Source organism: Notechis scutatus, chromosome 2 (genome assembly GCF_049901735.1).
Source record: "Notechis scutatus isolate UNSWTSFEM ecotype Mainland chromosome 2, rNotScu1.2, whole genome shotgun sequence".
Lineage (NCBI taxonomy): Eukaryota > Metazoa > Chordata > Lepidosauria > Squamata > Elapidae > Notechis > Notechis scutatus.
The window spans coordinates 152,055,726-152,066,246 of record NC_142010.1 but is presented as its reverse complement, the minus strand read 5'-3'; the positions used below and the strand labels follow the sequence as shown (position 1 = coordinate 152,066,246).

Sequence of the window (10,521 nt, the reverse complement as noted above, 5' to 3'; positions counted from 1 at the left end):
GCAATTATATGGAGGAACTGACCAGCTGCCTCACTGCAGGTCCTGCAAATCTTTTCCTGGGTCAGTGCATTCACATATGTGAATCCAATAAGGGCTTGGACCAAGGAAACTCATTGCTTGCTTTAATCTATTTTCTCCTTTCATTCCACAATCAAAAAAAAAAAAAGAGAGAGAGACTTCTGTGTTTCCCTTATAGATATTCCTAAGACATGTTTCCCAGTGGTTAAGTGAATCATGATTTATTCAGTCAGCTTTCTGGGCACAGTAGAGCTGGAATTACACAACATGCTAGTTTAAAAATCTGCTCAAGTAGTTTGAGTTTTTCAAACCTAACGGTTGTGGTTAAGCTTGAGCTGGCTCTGCAGCAAGACTCTGATCCCAGGATTTGATCAGAAAAAAAGGCTCCAGTGGAGAGCTGGGAGTCATCAGCATTGCTTTTTTATTGCTTTTTAAATCGCTATGGGGGAGAGTCATGAGTCTCAGTTATCAGATTTTTATTCCAGAGCTTTTCTGGACAGAGAAGAGTGAAATGAAACTGTTGGGAGGATCATGATTTAGGGAAAGTGGCTTGCAGCAGCCCTTCTGCTGTACGGGCACCAGATGGCACTGTGATTGTGCAGGAATCCATCTAGCTTAATCCATTCCCTCCCTCCCCTTCCTACCACTTACACAGGAGGGAAATGGGCCCCTCCATAGGCAGGTATTAAAGCAATTTATCCAGGGTGTTGCCACAAGCTGCTTAAGAGGGAAGTCAGATTATGTCATCTGAATATGACACCTCCATCTCCCGTAGTTCAGGCAACTTTTTAAAAATAAGCTTTGAAAAAAAACTTCCTTATATTTTCATTTATTTTTGAGGAATCCCCAAATGTGCAGCAATGTTTGAGCTGCCAGTTTCTATCTTCCTTATCCAGAGGCTGCAGATTTGCTTCAACCTAGCTTTGAATGATGTCTCAGGAGATTTTGCACACATTCAGGCAAAAGCACTACACTTGTTTGTATCCTGTGTACCCACACTAGTGGCATGTCCTCCATTGTGCATCTGTACACCCAGGAATATTCCAATCACCCATCACTATTGCTTCCCATTCTTTGTAGATTCTCTTATAAACAGGGAAACTAACACATCCCAATTGCAGCCTCTTTAAGACCAGCAACAGTGCATGACCGCGTGGACCATCCTGGCTAGTTTTGTAGCCTGCCTCATTGAATGCATGGAATATTTTTGCTGACAGATTAACAATGCCCCATGTGTCTAATGAAGGGGGCTACAATTCATGAAATCATGCACCATAATAAATGTGCTGGCCTTTGCCTCAAGAATGTTTATTGGTTTTGCTGCAACAGATGAATGCTGGAAATTAATACTGTATTAGCTAGCAGTTTCATAGTGCATTATGCAAACTGGAAGATTCTGGAAATCTAAAGCATGGTTGGGAAATCTATGCCATCTACATAGGTTTAGATTCCAGTTTCTATAAGAAATGTCATAGATGTGACCTCGTGTAAACCCATTAATTTTTAGCCCTCCCATTGTGCCTTCTATCTTTGTGTGTGGGTACATCCTGACACACTCCATTGTTTCTCTTACAATGGATGAATGGGAGCTATACCTCTGGAACCTACCCGATTGCAGCATATCCAGGCTCACCATTTTCTCCCCCCTCTGAGATTTAAAGGGCTACAAATGGAGATTTGATCTAACATCATTTGGTGGGAAGATTGGGTGGTGAAAATGTTCTCTCCTTAATATAGAAGCTACAGGCCTCTATTATTGGAATGGAGATGAAGTTATGGAGCTGGCTGTTGGGAAAAACAAATTATTCTAGCCACCTGTTTCTTATTTTGTATGATAATGTACAATTACTAAATAAAGAACACTCTCTTGAAAATAAGAAATATATGGCAAGCCTAGAACAAATAACACTACCTGAAATAAAATACCACAAATCCTATCAATCTTGAACATCTAATCAGCGTTTTATTTTTAAATGAAAGCAAGAAGAGTAATGCTGGCTGAAATGGAATTTTGCTTAACTTTCATGGAGGGAAGCTGGGTTAAACCCGGTGAGAATTTGCATCGGAGGCTACCAGGAAATCCCAAATTGGTGGGATTATTCTGCTCCAAAGGGCAGACTGTTATCTCCAAGATTTAAATTCCAGAGAAGCAAAAACAAAATGTAAGACTGCACGATGACAGAAAGTCCAATGTGACTGAATTTCTCGTACAAAACTATTGTCATTATTTGTAGTATTGGGAAAAAAATCTAGGTAAGAATCTTCTGTATTCTATCCTGTGAATCCTCATGTGAGATCCTAAGAATCTTGTTGGATCCTATTCTAGGATAAGCTTTTGGGACATATCATCCATTTCCCTGGATTGTGAAGTCCTTGGTGCTCTTTGAGCTCAGTTGTTGCTTGTAAAAGTTTCATTAACCAATTAGGCAACAATTAGGTTTACTCCCCATTTACAGTAACTGCCAGTACGGATGGGGGTGCATTTGTCGTTGATACTCAGTCACCCTGACGATGTTACCTAATCGGGTAGTGAAACATTTGTTAATAGACAACTAAGCTCAAAGAATACCAAGGACTCCACAGTCCAACCCTGAAAAGTTATTTATTTATTTAATTTATTTATTTATTTTTGTCAATTGCTTACAAGATAATAGGTATAAGTAAAAAACATAGTTATGAATACATGGATACATATAAGAAAAATAAAAAATAAAAGAAACAATAGGACAGGGATGGTAGGCATGTTGGTGTGCTTATGCGTGCCCCCTACAGACCTCTTAGGAAAAGGGTGAAGTCAATAGTAGACAGTCTAAGGTTAAAGTTTTTGGGGTTTGAGGAAGAAACCACAGAGTCAGGGAGAGTATTCCAGACATTGACCACTCTGTTGCTGAAGTCATATTTCCTGCAATCAAGTTTGGTGCGATTAACCTTGAGTTTGTATCTGTTGTTTGCTCTTGTGTTGTTATGGTTGAAGCTGAAGTATTCATTGACAGGTAGGACATTGCAATGTATGATTTTATATACTATACTTAGATCAGACCAAAGGCAGCATAGTTCTAGGTTTTCTAGGTCTAGAATTTCAAGTCTGGTGGTATAAGGTATTCTGCAATGAGTAGAGGAGTGGAGAACTCTTCTTGTGAAATATTTCTGAACTTTCTCATGTTAATATCAGATACGTAATGTGGGTTCCAGACTGATGAGCTGTATTCGAGTATTGGTCTAGCAAATGTTTTGTATGCTCTAGTTAGTAGTGTAATATTACCAGAGAAAAAGCTACGTAAGATTAGGTTAACAACTCTTAACGCCTTTTTGGCTATGTAGTTACAGTGGGCTCTAGCACTTAGATCATTAGAGGTGAGTACTCCAAGATCCTTGATAGAGTTTGGATCATCAACAAGGTCTTGACTATTCAGCCTGTATTTTATTTTCTGATTTATTTTTTTTTGCCAATATGTAGGACAGAGCATTTATTTGTTGAGATTTGAAGTTGCCATTTGTTTGACCATTCTGATATATAGTCGAGGTCTTTTTGAAGGGTAGCAGTATTGTCTATGGTGTTGAATAGCTTTACATCAGCGAAGAGAATGCAGTTGCTCTTAATATGATCACAGAGGTCATTTATGTAGAGTATGAAGAAAGTTGGTCCTAGAACACTGCCTTGGGGGACACCACTGTTGACAGGTACAGAATTTGATAGGACGCTCCCAATTTTGACCATTTGTTGTCTGTTTGACAGGAATGCTTCTATCCAGTTATGCAGGTGTCCAGAGATACCATAAGCTTTTAGTTTTAAGAGTAGTTTGTCATGTACCACTGAATCAAAGGCTTTACAGAAGTCTATGTAGATTGTGTCTATTGCTTTGCCCTGATCGAGTTGTGTAGTCTATATGTTTTTTCAGGGTAAGAGTTGCAGATTACATGATAGTTTTTTCCTGAAACCAAATTGTTTATTGGAGAGTAGGTTGTTTGTTTCTAAGTGGAGGATGATGGATTATTGGTTAATAATTGATTCCATGACTTGACAGGTGACGCAGCATAAAGAGATTGGTCTGTAATTTTCAACTAGGCTGGGGTCTCCCTTTTTGAAGATGGGGATGACTGTGGCTTGTGACCATAGTTTTGGCAAGGAGCTGGTCCTGAAAGATTTTTCAAAGTTTATGCTTAGAGGTTCGGCTATGACAGTGGATAGCTTTTTTAAGAAGTAGGCACATATTCCGTCCGGTCCAATAGATAGAGATGGTTTTAGATTGCATAGTGCTTTTTCAACATTGTTTTCTGTAAAATTGATATTATTATCAATTATCCTGTTACTGCTAGACATACACAGTGGAATCTGCAGACAGGATTGCAAAACGGATGTTAAGATGGAACTTTGCTGCAGATTGATGAAAACCACTATTTCTTTTTAAATTTCTTTTTATTTATTAAACTTGTGTGCCACCCACCTCATTGTCGAGCAATCCTTTTGCATTTGATCCCGTTTACAACCTGTGGCCACTCTCATGGCCACTTGGGGGGAATTTGGCCTCTGAGGAAAAACCTTCTTTTTAGATTACACTAAATATTGCTTTTGCAGTGCCATGCAGTCTTCTCTGTGTTAAGAGCTTGGCTTGAAAGGATTTGAGACCTTTTGATCATGGGCAAAATTGCTTCCAAACCTGGAACAGAACAAAGAATTTTTAAATCAAATCACCATTGAGAAAGATGTTTCCAATGTTTGTGGTGCATGAAAAATAAAACAAACTCGTAGAAAGAGGGGAAGAAACCTCTTTTATGTATAGGGGAAAATACAATCCTGCTGTTGTGTGTTTATATGTGCTTTGAGGATTTCTGCTTTGCGCCCATTAATTTTGAACCATCCCAATTTTGTCATATAGACTCTTTTCGGCCTGTCTTTGCTGCGATATAGTCTGGATTTCCCTTTATCAACTCCTTTGGGTTGAACTAATCTGCTTCATGCTTTGTTGAATGGCTTTCAGTTCTGTGGAAAGAATCGTTTTTAAATTAGATACATACAGACAATTTAATATCTAAAACTTCGACCTTGTTGCTACTGTCAAATGCTACGGAATAATCCAAACGAATGTGCTCTCCATATGTTCAATGGGAACCTCTCCATGAATGATGCCTTTAATTTTCCTTCGCTGACCCCTTCGGTGGAAAAACGTTACTGGAGCTGCTCGACTCCGAATGACATCCTGACCCCTCGAACTCACAGCCACCTGACCCGACCTCCCTTCCCTTCCCAGGACAGGGCACGGTGACCGAGAAAAAGAAACGGACGTTAGCTTGGCGGGTTCTGCCTCCCACCTTCTCTCCCCCGTTTGTTTTTGAACGCGGAGTCACACCCGCACCCCTCGCTGGCTCCCGCCGCCTCACACACTCCGGCGCACGTGGCCCTTGCCAAGTTCGGTAGCGCTAGCGCAGTGGCATCTGGTTCCAGTTAGAGGCCGAGGGAGGGTTGAGTTTCAGCGGTTTCTGGGGGTTTGCGATGCCAGGCAGCATCCAAGCCAACATCTATTTCCCCCCCCGCATCCCCGCTTCCCTTCCTTTCTCTTCCCTGGATCGCATCCCGGGTTGGGTTGGGTTGGGTTGGGCTGAACCGGGTCCTCCCCCGTTTCTTCTTGAATCGGAACACCAGTTAGAGCCCCTCCCGCGGAGCCCCGCGGTTTATGACTCATCGTGAGCGAATGAATGCTAAGGGGAGAAAAAGAAGGAGGAGGGCGGGAGGGGGGTAGGGGTGCTAGACCGGACAGAGCCGGGATGGGAGTGGACCGTGCGTGCGTGGTGTCAAATGGAAACGGAGCGCCTGGCCCGCTCCTCCGCGGCGAAAGGTCTCCACGCCGCCCGATCTCCTTTCTTCCTCCGTGATCCCATCGCCGCTCTCTAGCGCCCGGCGTGCTCTGCCTCCGCTCCCCCCCCCATCCCCCACCCCCCACTCCGTCCCCGCCACCCATGGGGTGTCCATCATCCCTCATCTCTTGGCTCCTGCTGCCATGACAACGTGCCCTGGATGGTACACCAACAGCGGCGACAGGCTAGCCAGGGGAGTGGGGGAGAAGGAATTAGGGCTGCGTGGCGGGGAAAAGGCCACGAGGTGCTCGAGTGGGATTCAGTGACGAAAAGACGGGAGGGGGGGAAATACTAGGAGACGCAACCGCATATGCACTCTGGTTTTTACACACACACACACACACACAACCGTGCAACTAGTGTCTTTAGGAAGCGGCGATTCTCCGCTTTCACCGCCAGGGGGAGCCTTCTGCACAACGTTGGTGCCCAGGCGGCTGAAGACACTCGTGGGATGGGATGGAAAGGGTGTAAATAGGCAAAGGCTATACTAAGGAAAGGATAAACCCATTATGGGTCGCATCCAGCCACTTTCCGGTTTTCTTTCGCGAGGTTTGGGGCTTCCGACTCTTTTCTCAGGCTCCTTCCTTCAAATAAGTGAGCTAGGCTGTTCTGTTCAAACCATAGCCAAGGCAACATGGGTGCAATCGCGCTTCGCTTCCCCTCTGTACAGCTACGGCTGAAGGTTTTTCCTCTTGAAGCCCGAATCCAGCTTTTACAAAACAAATGGGAGGGAGCCCTGCACACCCCCTCAATGCTGGATAAGGAGAAGGACTCAGCCCAGTTGACTCGCACATTTCACAGACATCTCCCCTGTCCCGGCTGCCTTCCGTCTCGGCTCTTTTCAAGCTCAGCCGACACTGAAGCAACCCCGCTCCCGACACCCCGACTTTCCAACTGGCCTCAGCTCCAGGCTGTGGTCTGGGTGAATGAATGCCCGGGCAATACCACTTCAGGGTCCGGGGGCGCCCGTGCATGGCGACTCTTTGGCGGGGAAGAGAGAGAGAGAGAGAGAAAAGCCCCCTGCCTTTAACCCAGGAAAGAGGAGGAGGCTCTGTCCCAGAGACTCGGGAAAGAGGGACCCAGCGGGGCCGGGTGGAGAGGGGCTACCACAGCCATCTCTGATCTTTTTCCTCCCCCCCCCCTGCCCACCTCCAGTGGTTCTGGCCACATTTAAAGGGTTCAGACCGGCTGGGACGGGCGCAGACGCCGAGCGACCGCGGCGGCTGGAGGGAGGCGGGCGGGCGGGCGAGCGTCTTCGCAGGCGGGCGTGGAACCGGCTGCCACAGCGGCAGGTTAGAATTGGGATTCGCGCGAATGGCGAAGGAATCGGGGCGGGGAGAATCGGAGTGGGGACGAATAGAGCAGACCTGGCATCCTCCCCTTCTCCTTCCCGAGCAGACGCGGTTTTTAAGCGGCGCCGTCAGCGGAGGGAGCTTTGGTCGCGAGGGTCCGCGGCGCCGGGGGTCTCTAAACGAGGCGGGCGACCCTTCCCTGTTCCCCGCCAGCGTTGGGTCTCTGGAAAACAGGGCGGGGGAGAGCCGCCTCTGTGGCCCCATCTCTTGCCCTCTTAATTTTGTGCTGGGGTGGGAGGGGGGGAGGTTGGGTTTGCACGGTTTAATGTCCCCCCCCCACTCCCCAATTCCCCTCTTTCGTTATTGCTACCCTTCAAGAGGATCTCTAGTTTCCCTCCCGGTCTGTGATTGGGAAAGAGGTTCTCATTGCAAAGCGTGCGGCCGTCACAGGAAGGAAACAGGGCCGGGGGCGTGGGGAGGGGGCGGCAGGACGACGAGGCGAACAGGTAAGGTAATCTGTGTGAGAATGCAAAAATCAGGAGGCGAGCGTTTTGAGAGTCTATCTCTGGATCAGGGCGAGGTGGTGTTTGGGAAGGGGGGAGAGCTTTGCCTTTCCCTCCCCACAAAGGCTTGGTTTCTTTTTCTGCTTGAGCCCAAGGAGGGGTGGAGAAGGCTGGCTAACGCCCATCAGACTCCAGCTGGGGTTGATTCGTTGTGGGGAGTGGGGGGGGGGGTGCTTGCTCGATAATATGCATCACCCTACCACCCCTTAATCTTGTGGTTTCCTGGGATTTGTCAGTCAGTATGTTTCTAGGTATTTGGTGCTTGGCTTTGATAGGAAAAGAAGAGGATCTCTCGTTACCCCCTATTCTTTTGTCGAACTCCAAACCCTTAATCAGATTTAGGAAAAATTTCACATGCCTTATCTTAATAGAGCTGTAACTTATGCTGGCAGCCAGCATCACTAGTGCTGTGCCATTCAGAGAAGGGGATTTTTGTTTTGGTTTTGGTTTTGGTTTTTCATTTCAAGAAAAGGGATTCCCTATGTGAGAATTGGGTCAACTTGACTGAAGATGCCTTCTTGGAAGAAAAGAATTTGAGACGTTCTCATTATGTAGAACTGAATGTATTGCTAGAAGTGCTTTCTTTTTAATTGTCATGGGTTCAAATGAAATTATCCCCATTTTGCAGGCTGGAAAAATCAAGAGACCAGCTTCATCCTGGAGGAGCCCAGCTTGCAAATTCTGTTGTGACACAGGTTGTCCAGTCTGGAGTGTTCCAATGGACTGCTATGAATTGCAGGTGTAACAGGTTGGTCTCCTTCCCTGTCACAGAAAAATTGGTAGATCTTGATTTTCCAAGGTTTCTCACTTGCGAATGAATTTGGGAACTTAAGGTATCCATTCTTGGGGGCAGTGGGGGGGCGGGGGAGATGGCTACAGCTGCTCTTATATCCAAGGTTTAGTTATGCTTTTTCCAGGCCTCTCTGGGAAGGAGAGGAAAATTTGATATATTTGGGTGGGATAATTTTACTGCAAGGTGGAGAAGCTTGGTTTAAATAGTGTATTGGAGAATTTATATTCTGAGTAGTGATTTCTACTTCTAGGAATTCTTTCTAAGTGGCCACAGGTAGCAGAGCCGTTTCGCTGAATAAAAAGAAAAATCTGTATGTATGGATTGGATTAATCTAAAGGCGAAGTATTGAATTTTAGACTAATCCTGTGTTGTTATTATTAGCATCTATTGTGAGAAACCATGGTGGGTGGGTGTGGAGGATTGAATATGATTGAAATGCAACAGAGTGTACTGTAGGTATGAATATATTCGTGGCAGGGGAGTCTATTTTGTGTCTGTGTACAGTATTGCAGTGCAATGGATTTTATTTATGTGCATGTTTGAATATTGTGGAGAAACCTCACAATGTTTGGATATCGTGGAGAAACCTCACAATGGACCCTTCCAAGTACCTTCAAACTTCAAACTATTATCTCCAAATTTGGCCTGTAGCTCAACCATAGTGATTGGTATATTCTGATGATTTGGGATAAGAAAACCAGATTTAAGGTGACTAGAGATTGTGATCTACCAATTAGAATAAGCAAAGCAGAGAGTCCTGTCCTAATCTGACTTCTCCCCCTCTTTACTGAATGGGTTGTGGGGGTGGGGTGGCACACAATCTTGGGAGTACACAAAAACATGTTTGCGTGGCTGACCTACTTCTGAAACTGTTGAAGCTCCTTTACAAGCTATGTGATGGACTGTACAAATATCTCTTGGTTTTAGAGCATGAATTCTTTGTGTGGTCCATAGACCATTGATAGTCCAAGGAGATAGAGCCCCTCCCCTGTGTTCACAGGCAAAAGCCCACTCACTGCCTTAATTCTTGCCTTTCCACCTACACTGGATTGTTGGATCATTGGCTGAAAATTGGGTCACTGAAGTGAAGGGGGTACTAAAATTCAAAAAAATAGACTGTAACAAACATGTCTCAAGTGCAGCTATTAATTTCAGTCCACATTTGCTGTGCTAATAGCAATTTGGCGTAAAGAACCCCAACATAAAAGTGCTAATAAAATGATAAATATCTAAATAGATTTAAACATCCATTCACTTCTAGACTGTTGGTACTCAGTGATATCTGCTAAAGAACTTTCTTGACCAAGAAATTTATTCTAAGAGTGGTTAATAGAATACATACGTTGAAGTTTTTTTAAAAAATGGATAAATATTTAATGTTGGATTGGCACAAAATTTAGTTTTAAAAAGCTTTTAGAAACAGCTTTTTGAAACTAAAATTTAAATGAGAAACAAACTTTCAATGAAAACATAAAGAATGGGTTGTTCATATTCTCCCCATTTTCCAAAAGTTTGTTCAGTAGTCCAGGAGAATACTTGGCTTAAGGTGTTGAATTTAGAGAAAAAGAATATGAAAGCAGGATATTGCTATCTTTCTGGACTTTTCTGAAAACATTTTTTTAATGTGAAGGAATGCATGATATTTACTGCATGAACTTTTTTTGATCGGCCTTTGGGTAGATGGATTCTGAGCTACAACTGTCTGTTTGCTAGCTCCTCTAAGTTGTAAGTACATACTGTTCTTTACCAATTTGTTGAAATGCACTCCCGTGGTTCTTTTTCTCCTGAAACTTTTAATGTTCACAGTCAGATTCAGTCGTCTCTGTAAATCTGAGGACAATGTGTATTGTGAATTAATGCAGATGAAATTTTAAAAGTGTGAATTTGTCCACACTAGGTGAGGAAAGATTTCTTTCCAAGTGTTTGTGGAGATGGTGTAATATTGAGAAAGGTGAGAAGAGAACTGGAAAAAGAATCTGAGTGGCATAAAGAGATTGTGAAG

The 10,521-nt window shown here is 44.3% G+C and overlaps 1 protein-coding gene across 2 annotated transcripts in view; it reads left to right on the top strand.

Moving 5' to 3' along the window:
- Positions 1–7,072: 7,072 nt before the first annotated feature.
- The window catches only part of PLXNA3 (plexin A3), a 76,126-nt gene continuing 72,677 nt past the window's right edge, over positions 7,073–10,521 (top strand). Inside the window, exons 1-2 of one of the 2 annotated variants that reach the window (XM_087956828.1) lie at positions 7,073–7,163; positions 8,355–8,474. The gene's annotated coding sequence lies outside the window, so the exon portion shown is untranslated. The remainder of the gene's footprint in view (positions 7,164–8,354; positions 8,475–10,521) is intronic. The other variant, XM_087956829.1, reaches the window with a different exon arrangement.